Source organism: Nicotiana sylvestris, chromosome 6 (assembly GCF_000393655.2).
Source record: "Nicotiana sylvestris chromosome 6, ASM39365v2, whole genome shotgun sequence".
In the NCBI taxonomy this organism is placed as follows: domain Eukaryota; kingdom Viridiplantae; phylum Streptophyta; class Magnoliopsida; order Solanales; family Solanaceae; genus Nicotiana; species Nicotiana sylvestris.
The window spans coordinates 198,572,264-198,595,674 of NC_091062.1; positions in this window are offsets into that span (position 1 = coordinate 198,572,264).

Genomic DNA, 23,411 nt, shown 5'->3' on the forward strand with positions numbered 1-23,411 from the left:
TGGTGCTTTACCAGTCATCCATGCATGATACATGTCTGCCACATGTTGTCTCAACATTTTTACCTCTTCTACCAACCCATAATCCTATTCAACCGGGCATCGGTACCAACCCACTCAGTTCTGTTGTCCTCTACCATTGTCTTTTGCCTTTGTGTTGCAGGGAAGCGTTACTTTCAGGACCACAACTAACCACCTTTCTAAAGATTGAAAAGGAACAAAAATGAGAAGCAGCCTGTTAGCGTTAGGGTTTTCAACAGATAAGAAAACACACATTTAAGGATACAGTGCAACTGGGCAATTAACCCTTTCTATCATGCATTTGCTTCGGTTATGTGCGTCATTCCGGCTTCTTGTAATTGTGCTCCTTTTTTTTTAATGGTGGTCGAATCTTATGTGGATTGCCTACGTATCATGTCCACGCATGAATCAGACCGAGCGTAGTTCTGCCCAAAAAAGATAAACAACAATAAAATATATATATATTTTTTTGGAATTATCAATTTTGATAATAAGACAAACTGGGTTTCAAAGGTTTAAAGATGACCTACAAACTCAAAAATCAAACAACCCATATATTCTAATAAAAAGATTTACAAACTCAAAAACAAACAGCCAGCTTTCTTTCTCCGTTTGACAAATGCAACCAAACGGTTATTTTTTGCAAATGTGGCCCCTTCCAAATTTCACATGAGTTTTGAGGAAGGGGAGGATTATTTTATGACACTTTACAAACTTGTCCGTTCTTTTACGAAAATAGCCTTTCGACAACTGAAAGATACTCTAAGGCTATTTTTCCAAGAACGATTTAAGACACTGCCGAAGCTGGCTCGGCTTATTTTGCCTAAAAATTCAAAAAGTATTCACCTGGCCGCTGACTCTCTTTTTTTTTTTAAAAAAATAAAATAAAAGACCTGGTGTTGCAAACACGACCTTTCAACGCTTCGGGGACGTAAAATTTTAGGGTTGTGTGGGTCAATCGGTCAAAATCTAAAAAAAAATGACCCCAAAAATGGCTGTTTATGCAAAGTCAGCCTTCCAGCGTCCCTTTCGGGAACATTCGGCTATGTTTTGACAAAACAGCGTCAACCGACATATTTATGACTTTTTTTTTAAAAAAAAAATAGAAAACCCAATATTGCAAACACGGCCTTTCAACGCCTCGGGGACGAAGATTTTTAAGGCTGTGTGGGTCAACTGGACCAAATCTAAAAAATGACCCAAAGGTGGCTGTTTATGCAAAGTCAGCCTTCCGGCGTCCCTTTCGGGAACATTCGGTTATGTTTTGACAAAACAGCGTCACCCGATTTCTTTATGATGAAATTAAAATTTGACATATTTTTGGCTATTTTTGCAAAAAGGGAGGTTGGACCCGATGAGGGCTGCCTACGTATCTCACATCCTGTGAGAATCAAACCAGCGTAGTTCGGGCGATCAGGAATAAAGGAAATAAACTAACTTTTTTTTTCCGAATAAAATATTATAGAGAAGAGAGAAAATATTTTTGGATTTAGATTTGTTTTTTTTTTGAAAAGAAAGACGTCTAAAGAAATATTTTTTTTTGAATTTTAACTTGTTTTTCTTTTTTTTCCCTTATTTTTTTTTGGAAATTTCGAAAAAACTTCTAAAGAAGAAAGGAAATATTTTTGGACTATTACTTATGAAAGAAATACTACAAAAGAAAAGAAAAATATTTTTGAATCTTGAATTTTCTTTTGAATTTTTAAACAAATATTTTGGATTTTGAGAGAGATTAAAATGAAATATTTTTGTATTATTTCTTTTTTTTTTTTTTAAAATTGAGGTCTAAAAGAAAGACTTTCTAAAGAAGCGAGTAATGGAAAATATTTTTTGGATTTTCTTTTGAATATGGTGGGCCAGAACCGAAGAGGTTTGCCTACATATCTCACATCCGGTGAGAATCAGACCCGCGTAGTTCGGGCAACATACTTGTAAACAAGACTCTTTCTTTTGTTTTTTGTTTTTTTTTCAAATAAATCAAACTAAAAGGAATTTTTTTTTTCATTTTTCAAAATTTCGGTAGGGTTTTGCCACTACTTGGACATTGATTTTTCAAAACAGGCGATTAACTACCTCTATCTCTCTTTCCTCAAAGTATTCAAAGCCGGTCACCATGCAAGTCCGAAGCAAACAAATGCACAAGTAGAAGCAAGTAAGATGCATCAGGATGGTCATTTTCATTTTTTGGTACACCTGTCCTAGACAGACCCAACCCCTGTGTTGAGCCTCCAAAGTCAAATGCACGTGATGCAAACAAACGTTCCTACTAGGGATCCGGCATGAAGCTGAGTTATTCTAGGTTCATAACCTGGGTATTTGCTCTAGACTGTGTACCCGAGCGGACAACTCGAGTCGAGGAGGGGGCTACGTACCGGGGACCCGCGGGATCGTCCGACTTTGTAACTTGTCCGGCCTCTTTCTTATTTCAGGTATTGACACTAACAGAATAGGGAGTCTCGACCAACAAGCTTCTCCCCGGAGGTAAGAAGAGAAGGGTTTCGGCACAGTTTATATACAGTTAAGATAATATCAAAGCGGTAAAAGCAGCATTTAGCACATTAGGCCCAAACATGTAAAAATCAGAAAATAAACAAATCCAAATATAACAATTTATTTAAGCTCGAATTCTGAACCCTGAACCAAAGATTCTGGGTCATTTGTCCCCAGCAGAGTCGCCAGAGCTGTCACACCTCCTTTTTCGCCTGCACTGCCCGAGAAGGGGCGCAGGAGTGAGTTTTTCCAATTAAAGGACAATCGAAACGGGGTTTATTTATTTATTTCAGAGTCGCCACTTGGGAGATTTATGGCGTCCCAAGTCACCGATTGATTCCCGAATCGAGGAAAATATTCGACTTTCCAAATGAAGTCTGCGAACCAGAAATTCTAAGTGAGGAATTCTGTTGACCCGAGGGAAGGTGTTAGGCACCCCCGAATCCCGTGGTTCTAGAACGGTCGCTTAAACTATTGTAATGGCTAAATATCTGATTTTAATACATATTATAATTTATGTGCTTTTATCAATTTTAAACCGCTTTTTTTTTTATAGAATTGCAACGTCGTGAAAATGAGTTTCGAACCACGTCGCAATCAATGCACCCGTGGTTATTGACACATTTTGACTGCATTGAGATTTGGATTTGGGTTGCATAAATGCGCACCCGAATTTAGGGATGTAGTATTATTAAAATCGTGCCTAAAGAGTCTAATGCTTTATTACTTTGGGGAAGACCGTGAAATTTGCTAAACGGCCCATCCCGAAGTCTAAGTATTCAATTAAACATTTATCGAGGGCCCCACAATTTGTGCGTTTTATTGGGCGAGGCTCATCTCATTTATTTTAAAAGGACAATCCTAAAGTGCCTACATTTTTCCTATTAAATTTGTCTCTAAAAAATGAAAGAGAAAAGGTCCTAATTTATTTACATGCTTACGAGTTGTTATAGTCGGTTTCCGAACGTAATTTGTTAAATCCAGAATGTAAACATAATATGGACATCCCATTGGCCAATGTGGACCCAGGCCCAATGTGTATGGCACAAAACTGGACCTGGGTCATCTCATTCATATGTTACTACCTAGCTACATTATACTAGGCATGCTCACAGTTTGTCAAATTAAAAAAAAAAAACTTGGCAATCTAATTTTAATCCTAAACCATTTACATGCTGAAATTAACCAATAATATCTAACTAAACAATATTCCTACAAGTTCCGAAACGGTTTATTCGTTTAATGAGCTAACTATTGAATGTTTAAAAATAGTCTAAATCAGCTAACATGCTTTTTGAGACATGATAATCATCCAACAATAACGAACTAACTGGACAGAGTTACTACACAATTTATTTATTTTTTAGCAATACATAGACAATTCGTCAATTAAGCTACTGTCAGATGTTCCATTATATATATTAAACAACTACATGCTTCTGATATTAGGAAGCTAAATAATGTACATATACAAATAAAATTCAGAATATAACTAAGATAAATTCAGAACTTCAACTCTTCATTTCATATTCATGCTTCATGTTTCAGTTTACAGTAACCAGCGTGTCAGTTGTGTACCTGATATTGAAAGCAAAAGAAAAGGAAGATCAACAGAAATGCAGTAGCATACAACAACAGCAACACCCATCAACAGATTTAAAAACCGAGCAGAAATCCAGCAACAACCAGTGAAGTAGTAGCAAATAACCAACCAAACTTAAGGAAACAAATCAAATGAAAATCCCGAAACACCAACAACAATCAATGGGCAGAAACAAAGTGAATCATTTTTAGATTGAAAGACCATTTAATGTTTAACTCTTAAATCTTGACCCCTCTGTATATCTAGTGTATGCGGATTGTATATCGGGTGTATACTACTATCTCTTTCGAATCTCCTTCGAAATTGTTTCTCAATATTCAACCAATCCCCTATCCCCTTTCAATATTTTCGGAATCCTCCTTAATATTTTCGGAATTCTCCCTAATATTTTCGGAATCTTTTTTTTTCTCTATTTTCGGAATCCTCCTTTTCTCCAATCCAGCCCCTCTATTTATAGCCAAACTCTCCTTATTTAAATTAAATCCAACTATCTTCCACCCATCCCCCTTTTTAATCCCACTACTTAATGTTTTGTCCCCCACTATATTAAACAAATATATTAGTTCCCACTAACCCATATCTTTTCTTTAATTAATTCCATTATTCTCCACTACCGCATGCTTTGTCCCTCACTATATTAAACAATGTACTAATTCTCCACTACCACATGTCTTGTCCCCTACTATATTATTTTAATACCTTATTTTAATATTATTAGCTTAATGGACAGAGCACTCAAAATAAATAATTGTTCAGAATTTCAATTCCAAAAGTACCCCTCTGAAATTATTGAAATTACCATTTTACCCCTGGAAATACTGCAATTTACCATTCTACCCTCATCAGCTACAACCAATTCACCTAATCAATTCTAACCAAAATACAGCAGCTACAACCAATTCGTAATCAAATTCAAACAACAAATTCAAACTAAATGATGAACAACAAAGAAACAACTGGAATTATTTTGACTCAACAATATTTTTTAACAACAAACCTATTTTCAGATTCAACAACAATAACAAACAATTATTTTCAAATCACTGAGCTCAAATTCAAATTAAACTTAAACAGAACAAATAAACAGATTCAAATCACTAAACTCAATAATCAATTGGACTTCAAATTAAATCTAACAACATTACAACCAACAATTTCTATATTAAACTAAACAAGAACATAAAACAATCTGAAGAAATAATCAAAAAATGATAAACGACAAACAAGAAAAGAATTAAACATATATTGATTTCAAATCCGAGAATATCAAACAAAATACGGACAGAAATGAAACTTAAAACCCACTAACCGGAAATGAACAACGACGAACTCGAACCAAGACTGCCAATGACCTAATGGATCTCGACTTCAATGAAAACCCACCTTCTCTTTAACCTTGACGAACTCAGACTGGACCTCGTCGAACGACGAACAACAACGGACTCAAACAAAACCAAACGAGACCTTGACAGAACTTTGCCGGACTTTAACCGGTCTGCTTTGCTTTTCTTCCGTGTGTGTGCGTGGAAGCAGCAGGGTGGGTTCTTGGGCGTTCTTTGTTCTTGTAAATGCCTGTCCTTCCAAGCCACACAATTTGATCCAGAAACAAGAAAGTTGACAGCAATGCATTTTTTGACTTTCCCAACAAGATGAGAGGAAGTGGGGTTCCTGGGGCAGTTGGGCTAATAAGACCATGCAGATCATTGATAAACTTGAAAAGACGAAACACTTTCCTTGCTAAGCTAGTTGATTTGTCGACATTTTGTGCAGCGCCAGGCTCTCCATTACTCAGGCATTTTGAACCATATTGTATAGCCCTACATATCTTGTCCCTTGCCTCCGCTTTGTTCAAGTACAAGACTGCAAGGGCAAGCTCTGCTTTGGCAGCATCTAGGCTCATTTTACCCTATGAAAACTGCTGAAGGGTTCACAGCAAAGCAAGATATAGGGTTCGTTTGGACGTGAGCTGGGGGAGACGACGAAGAAGAAGAAGGAGCAACAGCCATGAGAGGTCGACAGAGCTCGATGAAGGGACTGCTGGTTGTTAATGGAGGTGACGTTCATGGATGAAGCAGCAGCAGTGGCTGCCGAAGAAGAAGGAGCAGCAACGCAGCAGCAGCGATGGTGTTATGGTGGTTCGGTTGGACGTGAGCTGAGGGAGACGATGAAAAAGACGAAGCAGCAGACGCAGCGGCCATGGCGACTGTGTGTGGCTGCGTTGCTTGGCGTAGATGGTGGTGGTTTGGGCATACATTCGGCATGAGTTGAGCAGAAGCATCGGCAGCGGTGGAGCTTGGGGTTGACGCAACTCGTCAATGGCGGAAGGGGAGGGGGGGGGTCGACTGGTTTTTTCCTGCGATTGGAGGGGTCGTTTGGAGGTGAAGAAAGAGATGACGACGTGAGGGGTCTGTTTGGACGCGAGGATGGAGGGGAAGGGGCAGCCATTGGAGGTGGGGCTTGGAGCAGGAGGAGAAAGAAGAAGAAGAGAGGGGGATGGGTAGTTTAGTGTTTTAGGGTTTTGTTTTTGTGAAATGAAAGATATGGAGATAGGGGTGTTGGGTCTTTGGGGTTATGGACTGGGTCGACCCGGGTCGAAATGGACCGGGTCGTAGGGGAAGGTTGGGTATCTTTGGGCCTGTGGTTTAAAATTGAAGAAAAGGCACAATCCAGTCTTTTTCTATTTTTGTTCTTTTCTATTTATTCAATTTCCTAATTAATAAAGCTAAAAATGCTAAGATTAAATTATAAAACTCAAAATTATCTAAAAAAACTAATTAACTTCTAACAACAATTATCGCACATTTAAATAGCAATTAACGATAAAATCACACAATTTGGACGTTAAATGCTAAAAATGCAACGTACGTTATTTTTTATGATTTTTTTATTTTGTGAAACAAACTTAATTAAATATTAAATGCAAACGCGACATATTTTTATATTTTTATTAATTTAAACAAATAAATATGCATAGACAAAAATACAAATAATTATCCAAAAGTGCCACGAAAAATTCAAAAATTGCACACAAAGGAAAATTGTTTTATTTGAATTTTTTGGGAGTAATTCTCATATAGGGCAAAAATCACGTGCTTACAACCGTTGGTAGCTGCCGGCTCAATAGGTCCAATGACATCCATGCCCCAAGCAACAAATGGCCATGGCGCTGACATTGTATGCAATACTGTCGGCGGAGAATGAATCAAATCTCCGTGTATCTGACATTGATGGCATTTCCGCACGAAATTGATATAATCACGCTCCATAGTGAGCCAATAATTCCCTGCTCGAAGAATCTTCTTCGCCAATACATATCCGCTCATATGTGGCCCACAAACTCCAGCATGTACCTATGTCATAACTATCGTGGCTTGACTGACATCTATACATCTTAGCAATCCCAAATCTGGGGTTCTTTTGTACAACACTCCTCCACTGAAGAAGAATCCACTTGCCAATCGCCGAATGGCTATTTTTTGATCTCCGGTGGCCTACTCCGGGTATATCCCCATTTTGAGGTACTCCTTAACGTCATAAAATCATGGCTCGCCATCCACTTCTTCCTCTATCAAGTTGCAATAAGCATGTTGATCATGAACCTGGATGTGCAACGAGTCAACATGAATTTTGTCTGGGTGGTGCAACATCGATGCTAAAGTGGCCAATGCATCGGCAACCTCATTGTGAACTTTTGGGACGTGTCTGAACTCCACTGATCGAAATCGCTTGCTCAGATCGTGCAAACATTGTCGATATGGTATAAGCTTCAAATCCCGTGTTTCCCATTCACCTTGAATCTGATGCACCAGGAGGTCCAAGTCTCCCAAGACCAAAACGTCCTGGACATCCATGTCTGTAGCTAGTCGCAGACCCAAAATGCATGCCTCATACTCAGCCATGTTGTTGGTACAATAGAAACGCAGCTGAGCTGTAACAGGATAATGACGTCCTGTTTCAGAAATAAGTACCGCTCCTATTCCAACACCCTTCGCATTTGCGGCTCCATCAAAGAAAAGCTTCCAACCTGGTTACTCAGGTAATTCCAACTCATCTATATGCATCACTTCCTCGTCAGGAAAATACGTCTTCAACGGCTCGTATTCTTCATCAACAGGATTCTCAGCCAAGTGATCGGCCAGTGCTTGGGCTTTCATGGATGTCCTCGTCACATAGATGATGTCAAACTCTGTGAGTAATATTTTGCCATTTTGCTAACATCCCTGTGGGCATAGGCTTCTGGAAAATATACTTTAGTAGATCCAAGCGTGAAATGAGATAAGTAGTATATGAGGACAAATAATGCTTCAATTTCTGGGCCATCCAAGTTAGGGTGCAACATGTCTTCTCTAGTTGAGTGTACTTAACCTCATATACTGTAAACTTCTTGCTGAGATAATAGATGGCTTGCTCCTTCCTTCCTGTAATGTCGTGTTGCCCCAACACGCAGCCAAACGAATTCTCCAGGACCGTTAGATAAAGAATTAACGGTCTCCCCGGCTCAGGTGGAACCAACACAGGTGGATTTGATAAATATCCTTTGATCTGGTCAAATGCCTCCTGACATTCTGCCGTCCATTCTATCGCAACATCTTTCTTCAGTAGCCGAAAAATGGGTTCACAGGTTGCTGTGAGTTGTGCAATAAACCTGCTGATGTAATTTAACCTTCCCAATAGACTCATTACTTCTGTCTTGTTCTTCGGCGGTGGCAAATCTTGGATAGATTTGATCTTTGACGGGTCCAGTTCAATACCTCGCCGACTGATGATGAATCCCAACAGCTTTCCAGATGGAACACCAAAGGCACATTTGGCCGAGTTGAGCTTAATATCATACCTTCGAAGTCTGTGGAAAAACTTCCTTAAGTCTGCTACGTGGTCTTCCTGATGCTTGGACTTTATGATCACATCGTTCACGTACACCTCAATCTCTTTGTGGATCATGTCATGAAACACAGTGGTCATTGCTCTCATGTACGTTGCCCCAACATTCTTCAAACCAAATGGCATTACCCGGTAGCAATAAGTCCCCCATGGCGTGATGAATGCCGTCTTTTCCGCATCTTCTTCATCCATCAAAATCTGATGATACCCAGCATAGCAATCTACAAAAGATCCAATCTCACGTCCGGCACAATTGTCGATCAAGATATGGATGTTGGGTAAAGGAAAGTTGTCCTTTGGGCTTGCCCTGTTCAAATTGCGGTAATCAACACACACCCTGATCTTCCCATCTTTCTTCAGCACCGGCACCACATTAGCCAACCAATCAGGATATTGAGTGATACGAATAACCTTTGCTTGTAGCTGCTTGGTTACTTCTTCTTTAATCTTCACACTCATGTCTGTTTTGAACTTCCTCAATTTCTGCTTGACGGGAGGGCATGCCGGGTCAGTGGGCAATTTATGAACCACTAAATCCATGCTTAACCCCGGCATGTCATCATACGACCATGCAAAAACATCTTTGAACTCAATAAGTGTTTTGATTAATTCTTCCCTGATATTTGGTGCAATGTGAATGCTTATTTTAGTTTCCCTGATATCCACTGCATCCCTAAATTGATGGCTTCTGTGTCATTTAAGTTGGGCCTGGATTTCTCTTCAAACTGGCTTAACTCTTTGTTTATCTTTTCGAAGGCTTCATCCTCATCGTATTCCGATTCATTATCATAATTAACCTCTTGTATAGTTAGTTCAGAATCAGATTGATCTTTTAGACTAGGTTGAATATCCGTTGTGCATGCCATGTCGTTAGAAGCAGTATGAAAAGAATTGTTCAGAAAAAGAAAAGAAGGAAACAAAATTAAAAATAACATATAAAATAAGGAATAAAGAAGAAACTTTTTCATTTTATGAATTATGGGATAACAAGGTTTCACACTTTGTTGAACACAATAAAAAGGAATCTGGATTACAACCTTGGAATAATCCAGAAAACAAGAAGGAAAATTAGATCCAACTACCACGACTCCATCCGAGTAGGAAGAGGAGTAGCCGTCCAATTGTTGACATTGGCCCTAGGACCCACAAACTGTATGTATGCCTTACTAGAACCTTCTCCAGCTTCTACCATATTGACATCAGCGAACATCCTTTCAAAGCTCTCATTCAAATCTTCATCTGGCCCGATCAGGGGTCCGAGAATTTTCGGGACCGGCAACTTTCTGAACCCTGCTCTGACAAATGATCTGGATAGGCGCGGGATTGACTTAGGAAGGACCCAGACTCTTTTCTTCAACTTACGGGCCCGCTTTACATCCACTGCGGTAGGCTTGAATCCTAACCCAATAGTATCCAGGTTCTTGGGCAAAGAAACTGGCTGGACCATTCCTTGCAGATCAATCCCCAGACCTTTTCCTGGTACAAACCTGCTGTTCAATATCTCTGAGTCTATCATGAAGGTCGCAACCGCGATTCTGGGAAGTGGAAGGCCTCTACCCTTCGGAATTTTGTCTACTGAAACTACGTCAAAAACCTGATAAACCCATGGGCCCTTGTCATTGTCGGTTTCTATGAAGGGCACAATGGCATCACTGACGGTATGTGTACCGTCATCCCCGTGTACCACAATCTCTTGTCTATCCCATTCAAATTTGACCATCTGATGCAGTGTAGAAGGCACTACTTTGGTTGCGTGGATCCAGGGTCGTCCCAACAGAAGATTATACGACACCGCCACATCTATCACTTGAAATTCCATGGTGAACTCGACCGGACCAATTGTCAATTCCAGTATGATATCACCTACTGTGTCAGTACCGCCCCCATCAAAACCTCGGACGCAGACGCTGTTCTTGTGGATCCTATCATCAGCAACCTTCAGTTTATTCAGAGTGGCCAAAGGACAGATATTGGCATTTGACCCATTATCAATTAGTACTCGAGTGACCATCGATTCTTCGCATTTCACTATCAGGTAGAGTGCTCTGTTGTGTTCAGTACCCTCTACCGGTAACTCATCGTCAGAGAATGTCACTCGGTTTACTTCGAAGATTTTGTGCGCTATTTTCTCCAAATGGTTCACTGAGAGCTTGTCCGGGACATGGGCTTCGTTCAGAATCTTCATTAATGCCTGACAATGATCGCTTGAATGGATCAACAAAGATAGCAACGAAATCTGGGCCAGGGTCTTCCTTAACTGCTCTACAATGGAGTAGTCCTGTGCCTTCATCTTCTTCAAAAACTCCTCTGCTTCCTCCTCCGTCACTGGCTTCTTTATTGTTACAAGATTGACCCTTCTCAATTCCGCGGGAACAAAACACCTTCCCAAACGAGTTAGCCCCTGAGTCTTGCATACTTCTTCCACAACCTCCTTCCCCTTATGCATCACTGTCACTTGACTGTAGCTCCATGGTACAACTTTCTCATTTGTTATCGGCAACTGCATTACTGGCCTGATAACAACTGGTTCTATGTGGGCCCCCTTCACCACCAACACCGGTGTGCTTGATACTCCCTGCAACACTGCCTTGACTGACTCTGGCTTCTTCGCAGCAACAGACGAACCTTTCCCCACTACCACAAATGGCTTGTCATCTACCTTTCCCAACTGTACCACTGCCTTTCCACTGGTCGACTTTTTGTTTGGACTAGCACGAATCATCATTACCGTTTGTGAGGGTGTTTTAGGTTTCCTTCCTTTGTGCACTAGTTCGATCATGTGGGCCTCATGGTGCATTAGTAACAGGCTTTCATTGATGTTGGGTGCCTCTAGTGCCTGAACCTCGATCCTATTTGTGTCAATAAGATATTGTACGGCAGTCTTCAACTTCCAACACTTCTCAGTATCATGCCCGAGAGCCCCCGAACAATATTCATAGCTTACTGAGTGGTCCAGATTTTTGGGAAGAGGATTTGGCAATTTCGGTTCAACAGGACTTAATAGGCCTAACTGCCTCAACTTGTGGAATAGAGTAGTATAGGTTTCTCTCAGCGGAGTAAATGTTCTCGACCTCTGCACCCTCTTGTTCCTGAAAGCCTGATTTCCGCGGAAGCTTGGCCCTGAAGGGTTCCTATAGGCCCTTGGTGGTGAGTATATACTTTACGGTGGTGGGTATGTGTTTTGTGGAGGTGGATATGTATGTTGGGGAGGTGGATATGTAGGTTGGGGAGCCGGCGCATGCCATTGCGGGCGAGCCGGAGGCTGGGTGTAAGTTTGGGCGTGATGGACGGAGAAATGTGGCTCTTGTGGTGGATAATAGGGTTGTGGAGGGTTGTTTGGAGTGTGTGGATAATTTGGGTAATGGGGTCTGGGTTGGTAGCGAGGGGAAGGACCTCTGGATTTGGACCAAGTACCTGCTTCGACTGTTGCGACCTCCTCTCTCTTCTTTTTCCCGAGCGCACCTCCCGTGCCGCTTTGGATAGCCTGAGTTGTGGCCTTGATCGCCGAATAACTCATTATCTTGTTGGACCTGAGTCCCTCTTCAACCATGCCGCCCATTTTTACTACTTCATTGAAAGATTTACCAACTGACGTCACCAGGTGACCAAAGTAAGTTGGCTCCAACGTTTGTAAGAAGTAGTCCACCATTTCACCTTCCCTCATTGGTGGATCGACTCTTGCTGCTTGTTCTCTCCAACGGAATCTGAATTCCCTGAAGCTCTCTCTAGGCTTTTTCTCCAGTTTTAACAGCGTGAGATGGTCGCGGACGATCTCAAGGTTATACTGGAAATGACCTGCAAATGCCTGTGCTAGGTCTTCCTAGGTATACCACCTACTAGGATCCTGCCTCGTATACTATTCTAATGCGGACCCGCTTAAACTTTGACCAAAATAAGCTATCAGCAACTCATCTTTTCCACCTGCCCCTCTCATCTTACTGCAGAAACCTCGTAGATGTGCCATGGGATCACCATGTCCCTCATATAGGTCAAACTTTGGCATCTTAAAACCTGCGGCAATTGAACATCGAGGAAGGGACACAAATCTTTGTAGGCCACACTAACTTGGCTGCCCAATCCATGCATATTCCTTAAGGATTGCTCCAGGCTTTTCACTTTACGGAGCACTTCGTCTTGCTCCGGATTCTTAGTTGGCCTCTCAGTTTCTGTCGGGAGCTGAAGGTGAGAAGTGTAAGTGTATGGCTCGGGTGCTTTGAAGGTGAGTTCAGGAGGATAGTATTGATTGTCGTGAGCCTGAAACACTGGTTCATCGGATGATTTTTGCAACGTGGCCGGTGGAGGTGCCACGAAAACAAGAACAGTTGGTGGAGGAGGGTTTTGTTTAGGTGGTGAAGCTTGGGGATTATAGGAAGTTTCCCCTGATAGTATTGGTCAATGGGAAAGCTCGTTGATGGACCAGTGGGAGGGTGTTCCGGAGTCCGAGTTGGTGAAAGGGTAGGAGTAGGGGAAGTATTGGTGGTGTTTGTCCCTTAGCCCAGGCTAGGTGCATCCCAGCTATCTCTTGTCTCAACCTGTCTACTTCCTCCTTCATCATTTGCATCTCCGTCTTTTCCTCCTCAACACTTTTGTCCGAACCAGACATACTTTCAGGAATGAGCCATTTTGATCTTGTGTGGTAATGGTAATCTGCCAGAACGTTCTAACGAGCTAACTATTTTGAAATCTCTTTCTCTGATATAAACAACAAACTTGTTACCGTTAGATTTTAACACATATTGCAATTTCACATTTGGGGAATGCAATGTTCCTAGGCAGTTTAACCATTTATAACATGTTTTTGCTTCGATTGCATGCGTCATTCCTGCTTATGTATTCACTTTGCCTTTTCCCTTTTTTTAGTGGCGGTCGAATCTTATGTGGATTGCCTACGTATCATGTCCCCGCATGAATTAGACCGGGCGTAGTTCTGCCACAAGTAAAATAAAGACACAATTTTTATTTTATTTTATTACCAAAATATGCTATTACAAGCTACCTATTTGAAAAAGGACAAACAAAATAAAGACTCCACACTATTAACATTGTTTGATATGAAAAGAGAACAGAAGGGCAGACAACAAAATTTTGAAAACAACAATGCAGACTTGAATTAGGGATACATTAGGGCCTTGAATTTGGTGCCCGCGAGGCATCGTTCGGCCTTTTTGCAGGCTTTGGTGCAAGGCCTCTTTGCAAGCTTTTTAATTCCTCCATGATCCGGTGGACACAACCCATGATTGAGGCAAAAAGGGTATCACGGGGCATTTCCTCGCAGGTTAGGCACCTCGTGGTGATGTAGTGACCAATCTCATTGATCCTACCCCTGATTCTATCCTTTTCCATACACAGCTGTTCTATTAGTTGATTTTTTAATCCCAATACTCGAGTTTTGTCAACGAGATGATCTTGTAATCTCTCCATTTGTTTTTCCATTCGGGCTATTAAATCATAGCAGCGCTCCCTGTCCGTTCTAGCATCTCGGGCTTGTTTAAGGACCTGATCTCTAAGAGTGGAATTTGTTTCTCTTAATATTTCAATGTTCCCTTCATAATCCCTTCTCACTTGCCATAGGTGCTTTTTCCATGCTGCTGCACCTTTTGCCCATCTGGCCCGCATTCTTTCTATGCTAGCCTCGGATCTTTCCAAGTCTTTTCGGCTTTCAATGACCTGATTCCTTAACCCTGCTATCAGCCTTTTATCGGACCGGCTTCTCCGTTGGTTGTCAGCATCCATTATGACTTGTCGATTTTGAGCTCTAAGAGAGTCATTTTCTTGGGCTGATTTCTTTTTGTCCCCTTCATCGGCTGCGGTCTGAATTTCTCTTTCAAACTGAAGATCTGTGACCTGCTGCTTCAACTTGCCTATTGTGGCCTTGTATTCTTATTCTTTAGCCAACCAGTCCCAATGCTTTTGTGAGTACTTGGCAAACTCTTGAAGGTGAGGTCTTTTAACCGGCCTTCTAGATGACACTTCCCCTTTGTACCAAGCCTGATATCCGGGTGATACTTCCCCTCTTGCCCGATTCAATACACAAGTATTTGCCTCCAAGTATTGACATTGGCTCCAAATCTGGCGGACCCTTGCTTTAGGAAACTGACCATCGGAACTGATCTCAATCACTTGGGTGCTCAGGTCCTCATCTTTCGGCACTATCTGACACCTCCCAAGTTGCCTCAAAACCCGATAAGGCGCATAAGGTTGAATGCTCTTAAGCCCCATCAAGAGGAAATGAGGCCTAGCTGCTGGCATATATATGACTTCGTCGATCGGTAACCATCCCAGTGTCCACTGTATTTGACTGGCATTGAGGGTCCGAAAGTATGAGGTCCATGCCGAGAATCCTTCAGGTAAGCGGACCTCATTAATTCTGGTGTAGAACTCCTCTATGCAGGTTTTCTCAGAAGATCCATAGCTCAGGAACTGGGCTCGGTGACATAGGTGTTCAGTCATCCACATTTGCAATAACAAGTTACACCCTTCGAAAAAGTTCCCTCCGGCTTTGCAGGTCGTGAGAGCTCGAAAGATATCAGATACAATCATGGGCGCAAGTGTGCTGTCATCTTGAGTGAGCAAAGTACTGACGACCCCAACTATCTTTATGTCAATATTCCCGTCTTTTCTTGGGAACACTAAAAGCCCTAAGAAGGTTATCATGAAAGCAACCCGTCTATGTTCATCCCACTTTCGACGGTTACTTTTGCTGCACAACTTGTTTCCTGGCTTGTCGAATCCTCCTATGTGGCCGTATCTTTGGTATATGAAGCTCAGAGTGCAAAAACCTTTTGCCAAGTCTGGGTTATGGATCATTCTGACTATCTTTAATGAGTCCAAAAACCGGTGCACCGCTACGGCTCTTGGAGCAACCAGGTATTTACGCCTCAACGGAACCTCAGCACTGCCGATGTACCCTGCTATTTCCTCTAAAGTCGGGGTGAGTTCAAAGTCTGAGAAGTGGAAGACATTGTGCGCCGGGTCCCAGTAAGTGACTAGTGCCCTTATAATATCCTCTCGAGGCCTGATACCCAACAAACTTGTGAGACCTTTCAGATGTTTCTTGACTTTGTCTCGCCCTTATTGGTCTAAATCATTCCACCATAGCCGCAACTAGAGGGGGATTTTATTCATGATTGAAAAAGGTTCATTTTGAGTCGTGCTTATTCTGCACATTTATTAATGTGATTAAACAAAAGAAAATTTATTTGACTCAAAACGATTTGATTATTTTTCATAAAAGAAAGACCCGATTTTCCGAACACGACCTTTCAGCACTTCAGGGACGAAGATTTTAAGGTTGTGTGAGTCAACCGATCAATAATCCAAAAAATGACAGAAGTGGCCGTTTATGCAAAGTCAGCCTTCCGGCGTCCCTTTTGGGAACATTCGACTATTTTTGACAAAAACAGCATCACCCAACTCTATGACGAAAAATTAAAATTTTTGACATTTTTTTTCCCGGCTATTTTTGCAAAAATGGGAGGTTGGACCCGACGAGGGTTGCCTACGTATCTCACGCCCTGTGAAAATCAAACCGGCGTAGTTCGCCCAACATAAACTAAACTTGTAAACAAGACTCCTTTCTTTTCAAATAAATCAAACTAAAAAAAATTTATTTTTTTCATTTTTCAAAATTTCGGCAGGGTTTTGACACTACTTGGACATTGGTTTTATTTTTTTTCTAAAAATAAGTAGTTATCTCCCTACACTGCTATATTTTTTTTCTTTTTTTTCACAATTTATTATTATTATTATTATTATTATTATTATTAATTTTTTTTAAAAAAAATCCCGATTTCAGAAGTCGGTCAGCATGCAGATCTGAAGCAAATAAATGTGCAAAACAAACAAGATGCATCAAGATGGTCTTTTTCATTTCAGGTTGCTTGTCCTAGACGGACCCAACCCCTATGTTGAGTCCCCTAAGTCAAATGCAACATGATGCAAATAAACGTTCCTACTAGGGATCCGACATGAAGTCAAGTTATTCTAGGTTTAACCTGGGTATATGTTCTAGACAGTGTACCCGAGCGTATAACTCGAGTTGAGGAAGGAGCTCCTTTCCGGGAACCAAAAGGCCAGCCGGCTTAGAAACTTTCCGAGCCTCTTTTATTTCAGGGTATGACACTAACAGAATAGGGAGTCTCAACCAGTAAGCACATCCCCGGAGGTGAGAAGAGAAGGTTTCGGCACAGTTTATATGTACAGTTCAAATAATATCAAAGCGGTAAAAAGCATCATTTTGCACATTTAGGCCAAAACATGTAATAAGATCAAATAATAAATAAAGCCAAATATAAAAATTCATCTAAGCTCGAATTCTGAACCCTGAACCAGAGATTCTGGGTTTAAACTCCCCAGCGGAGTCGCCAGAGCTGTCACACCTCCTTTTTCACCTACGCCCCCGCAAAGGGACGTAAAGGGAGTTTTTCCAATTAAAGGACAATCGAAACGGGACTTATTATTTAATTCAGAGTCGCCACTTGGGAGATTTATGGTGTCCCAAGTCACCGGTTGAATCCCGAATCGAGGAAAAGAATGACTCTGTTTAACAATCTACACACCAGAAACCCGGATAAGGAATTCTATTAACCCGGGAGAAGGTGTTAAGCATTCCCGAGTTTCGTGGTTCTAGCACGGTCGCTTAACTGTCATATTCGGCTTGATTGTCTGATTTTATACAATTATGAACATATGTGCGAATTTTAAACTCTTTACCGCTTTTATTATTATTATTATTATTATTATTGTTTTTATCGAAAATTGCAACATCGTGAAAATACATCTCGAACCACGTCACATCAATGCACCCGTAGTTGTTGGCACATTTCAACTCTGTTGAGATTTGGATTTGGGTCACATAAATGTGCACCCGAGTTTAAGAAGATAACCTTATTAAATACGTGCCTAAAGCGACTAGCGTATCATTATTTTGGGTAGGGCCGTGAAATTTGCTAAACGGCCCGTCCCAGAATCTATGTAACTTTACAAACACGTATAGAGGGCCCCACAACTTGTGATTTATTTTGGCGAAGCACGCCTCATTTATTTTAAGGATATCCTAAAGTGACTACATTTCTATTAAATTCGTCTCTAAAATAAAAGAGAAAATCCTAATTAATTACATGCTTAAAAAAAGGCGTAACATATTAAATGATAGGTTAAGACAAATGTTAATCGGAAAGGAATATTACTAAAATTGAAATTATAAATAAAATACGAAATCGACAAATAATATATTCAAAAGAAACTAATTATCCTATAACTAGATTAAACTCGCATTGTTAGATGACTTGAACGTTGAAATTAATTATTTACAACTATTTGAAATTAGAATCAATCTTAATTACTTATGCATATTCGAAAGTTTATTAAATTTAAACGTTAATTCGTCTTGTTTGAACTCAAATCATGCCATAATGCCTAATTCACAAAATTAATTTAAATTCATGTTTTAACTAAATTTAGCTACATATTCACGATTAACCTACTATTGACAATATTAAAACCTTCATAGCTAGTGAACTAACCAGTTTTGCCGAGCCGATTCACTAAAGACCAACTTTTGTTTTTTCCTCTTATTCCAATTATTAAACAGTTTAACAGTACATGCTTAAACATATACTACCTAATATCCAAACTAAAGCAGAGTATTATTTAATACATCACTACAAGATGCCTAGTTATGCAAAGCGACAGAAATTTACAGAATATTAATACATGAAATAGCCTAAATAAAATCAGTAAAAGAAACAAAGAAAAAACTAAATTAAAACTTCAAAATTCCATTCTTCATATGTATTCATGCTTTCACATTTCAGCTTACTATATCGACAAGGTTACAACCATGTACCTGGTATTGGAAGTAAAAGAAAAGGAAGATCAGCAGTAGCAAAGCAACAAGAACAATCAGCAACAACAGTAGCAAATTGAACACCCAGGGATGGATTTTAAAACCAACAGAGCTGATTCCACATCCAATAATAGATTCAAAAATAACCCGACAGCAACACCAATACCAGAAACCCAAGCATTCAGTGAAACAACACTCCAAAACCAAAAGAAAACCCAGGAAAAAACCAATCTGAAAATCAGTAGTACCCAAATACAAACCACAGAAGCAGTAACAATATTCTGATTCTCAGTAGTAAAGAAAGGCTTCACTTTCAATTTTTAATTCTCAAAGACTGAATTTCTTAAGTTGACAAATCGGTTATCTTTTCAACTTAAGCTTTGAATTTTTTTGATGATAAAATCTTTAATTGGTTATATTTTTTTTAAACTCTCTAATTCTAACTCTCCAAGTTTTTTTTTTCAAGTCCCCTCTAATTCTGTCCAAACTTCCCTTATTTATGTCCAAAAACAGAAGCCTTTAAATTAAATCCCACCATCTTCTACCCATACCCCTTTTGAATCCCACTACCTAATGTTTTGTCCCCCACTATATTAAATAATGTATTAATTCCCACTAACACATATTTTTTCCTTATTTAATTCCCTTATTGCCCCACTACCGCATGCTTTGCCCCCCACTATATTAAACAATGTATTAATTCCCTACCATTATGTCTTGTCCCCCACTACGTATTATTTTATGCATTATTTTAATATATTAGCGCTTAGTGGACAGAACACTCAAATTAATCAATTACTAAAATTTAAAATCCCGAAAATGCCCCTGAAACTACTGAAATTACCATTCTACCCCTGAAAATACTGCAATTTACCGTTCTACCCTAATCAGTTATAACCAATTCACCTAATCAATTAACCAAAATACAACAGCTATAACCAATTCCTAATCAAATTTTATCAACAAATTTAAGCTAGAAACTCAGATTATGTCAAATATCATCAAAACAAAGACTAAGGATTCACGAAACCAAACCATATGATGAACAATAAAGAAACAACTGAAATCATTTTGACTGAACAACATTTTTAACAACAAACATACTTTCATATTTAATAACAGTAACAAATTGAACATAACAAACAAGTAAATTCAAATCACCAAACTCAATAATCAATTGAACTTCAAATTAAATCTAACAACATTACAACCAAGATAAAGGATTTAAGTAATTAAACTAACACACTTCTATATTAAAATTAAACAAGAACGAATGAATAAAAACAAACTGAAGAAATAATCAAAAAAATGAAAAATAAAGAACAAGAAAAGAATCAAACATATACTGATTTCAGATCCGAGAATATCAAACAAAATATGGACAGAAATGAAACTTAAACCAACTAACCGGAAATGACCAACTACGAACTCGAACGGAAACAAATCTGCCCGAAATTTTTTGTATGTTTTCCGGTTGATTTCAGGCGATGAAGTTGGACGACGAAGACGAACAAGAACTCGACCACGAAGACGACGATGAAGCAGTGTGAGACTGGTCGAGCTGCTGGTCGTTTGGGATGAGGAGATGGAGCAGCAGCAATGAAGAAGAAGAAGCAGCAGGTGAAGCTCATGGAGCTCGACGATGGTTTGAGCTCTACGTGGTCATTCACTGCTGCGTGAGGCTGGTCGAGCTGCTGGTCGTTTGGGACGAGGAGATGGAGCAGAAGCAATGAAGAAGAAGAAGCAGCAAGTGAAGCTGTTGGAGCTCGACGATGGTTTGAGCTCGACGTGGTCGTTCATGGCTGCGTCGTGAACTGGTCGAGGGTGGACGACGAGGCAGCGTCATTGACGGGTGGTTTGGGTGGACGACGAGGCAGCGTGAGATGAAGCTGCTGCTGCTCGTCAATGGCGGACGGGGAGGGGGGGTTGGTCGACGCAGCAGCGTGAGATGAAGCTGCTGCTGCTCGTCAATGGCGGACGGGGGGTTTGGACAGTGGTGAGCGGAGGAGGGAGGGGCAGCCATGGATGGTGAGGTCGTTTGGAGCTGGAGTTGGAGAGGTGGAAGAAGGGGCAGCCATGGGAGGGAGTAGGAGTAGGGGGTGGTTTTGAGAAGGAGAAGAAGGGGGGGGGGGGCGGATGGCTTTTAGGGGTTTTTAGGTTGTTTTTTTTTTCAAAAAAAATGAAAAATGAAAGAAGGGGGGGGTGTTTGTTTGGGGTTATGGGGCGGACCGGGTCAGGTCGACCCGGTAGGAGTTTATTTGGTTTGGGCTTGGTTGATAAATTAAAAGGTGGCCCAATCCGATTTTCTTCTTATTTCCCATGCTTCTTTTTTTTTCTTTTATTTTTTCTTAAGCTAAAATTAAATTCTAAAAATCCTAAATTATCCTATAGAACTTAATTAATTTATAAAAGTGCAAATTAATTCTCAATAACAATTAACACACAATTAAATAGCAATTATGATAAAATCACACAATTTGGACATTAAATGCTAAAAATGCAACGTACATTATTTTTATGATTCTTTGTTCTTGTAAAACAAACTTAATTGCTCATAATTGTAGAATTAAATCCTAAATGCAAATGCGACATATTTTTTGTATTTTTTTTATTAATTTAACAAATAAACATGCACAGACAAATACAAATAATTATCCAAAAATGCCACGAAATTCTCAAAATTGCACACAAAAGGAAAATTGTTTTATTTTGAATTTTTTGGGAGTAATTCTCATATAGGGAAAAAATCACGTGCTTACACCTATATGTGGATGATATGCTGATAATGAGTAATGACATTGCCAACATAAATGCGACTAAGCGTATACTAACTAGCAAGTTTGATATGAAGGACTTGGGAGTTGCAGATTTAATTCTGGGGATTAAGATCCAAAAGACTCCTCAAGGTCTGGCATTGTCACAATCTCATTATATTAAGACAGTACTTGAAAAATTCAAGCACTTAGGCTTTAAAGTTGCAAAGACTCCAATTGACGTGAATCTTGCATTAGCAAAGAACAAAGGCCAAAACATATCACAATTGGATTATGCTCGTGTGTTGGGATGCTTAATGTACATCATGAATTGTACACGACTAGATATAGCTTGTGCTATAAGTAAACTGAGTCGATACACGAGCAATCCAGGTCAATCTCACTGGATGGCAATGAAACGTGTTTTGGGATGTTTAGAACATACCCAAAACTTTGATTTGCACTACAGTAAATATCCTGCGGTGATTGAAGGATATTATGATGCAAATTGGATCACCGGTTCAACTGATTCAAAGTCCACAAGTGGATATGTATTCACTATTGGTGGAGGAGCGGTATCTTGGAAGTCGTCCAAACAAACATGTATTGCCCGCTCTACAATAGAGGCTGAGTTCATAGCCTTAGATAAAGCCGGTGAAGAAGCTGAATGGCTCCGGAATTTCTTGGAAGACATTCCATTTTGGCCTAAACCGTTGGCACCAATATGCATACATTGTGATATCCAAGCAGCAAGCTGGGAGTGTTATGTATAACGGTAAATCTCGTCATATACGACGAAGACATAAAACCGTTAGGCAACTACTCTCTAGAGGAATTATCACGATTGACTATGTAAGGTCAAGTGATAATGTGTCGGATCCACTTACAAAAGGCCTAACTAGAGAGGTAGTTGAGAAATCATTGAGGGGAATGAGACTATGACCGAGAACAAGTCATTGTGGCTATAACTCTACCTTGAAGACTGAAGATCCCAAGATCTAGGTTCAAGGAGATCAAACAAAGTCATTAATGACGGTTCAACATTGTCAACAAAACTTTTTAGTCCATTCTCGTGATGACACAATGTTCAGTACCAAGAATAAAACATTAAGCCTTTTTAATGATTTCTAAATTTGATACAGGGTATATCAAATAGTGTATCTACGGAGTGTTAGCCGCTTCAAGGAGAATTTTGCAAGGCCAATTCTCTACGCACCTATGAAACCAAGCAGTGTTCATGGCTGAAAAAAACGCAACAATGAGAACCAAAGACGGTTAATGGATTGATTGTGTGACTTATGGTTTTCTAGGTATACACTAAAGTTCGACGGTTCAAAGATATCAAATCTACCGATTGACCGAGTATATCCGACATAAGTTCACTACGGAAAGTTCAAAGGGAAACCTACTTATCCAGATGTAATTAATCTTTGCTTGCAAATTACACAAGTTTTTCATGCATACTTTCGTGATATAGCCATTCCCCATTCATGTGGGGGATTGTTGAGTTTCTTTTTAATATAGAAAGGTATTAAAAAGAGGGTGAATGGGAAATGGAGGGAAATGAAAATTTTGAGTAAAATTTTAAGTTTCCCTCTCCTTTTAATGAGACATTGTCCCTCATTGGTAGAGGAAAAGGAGTTTGGTAGGTTTATATACAAATGCACTTCATGTAGCTCTTAAAGAGTTAGGAAGAAGGCAAGCCTCGCGCCATCGTCGCTCGCTCGCTCAGTTCGGCTTCGGCTTCGGCTTCGGATTTGGTCAAACGATTGATTGATTAATTTTTTGGACCAAATTTATTTGTTAATAGTAAATATTA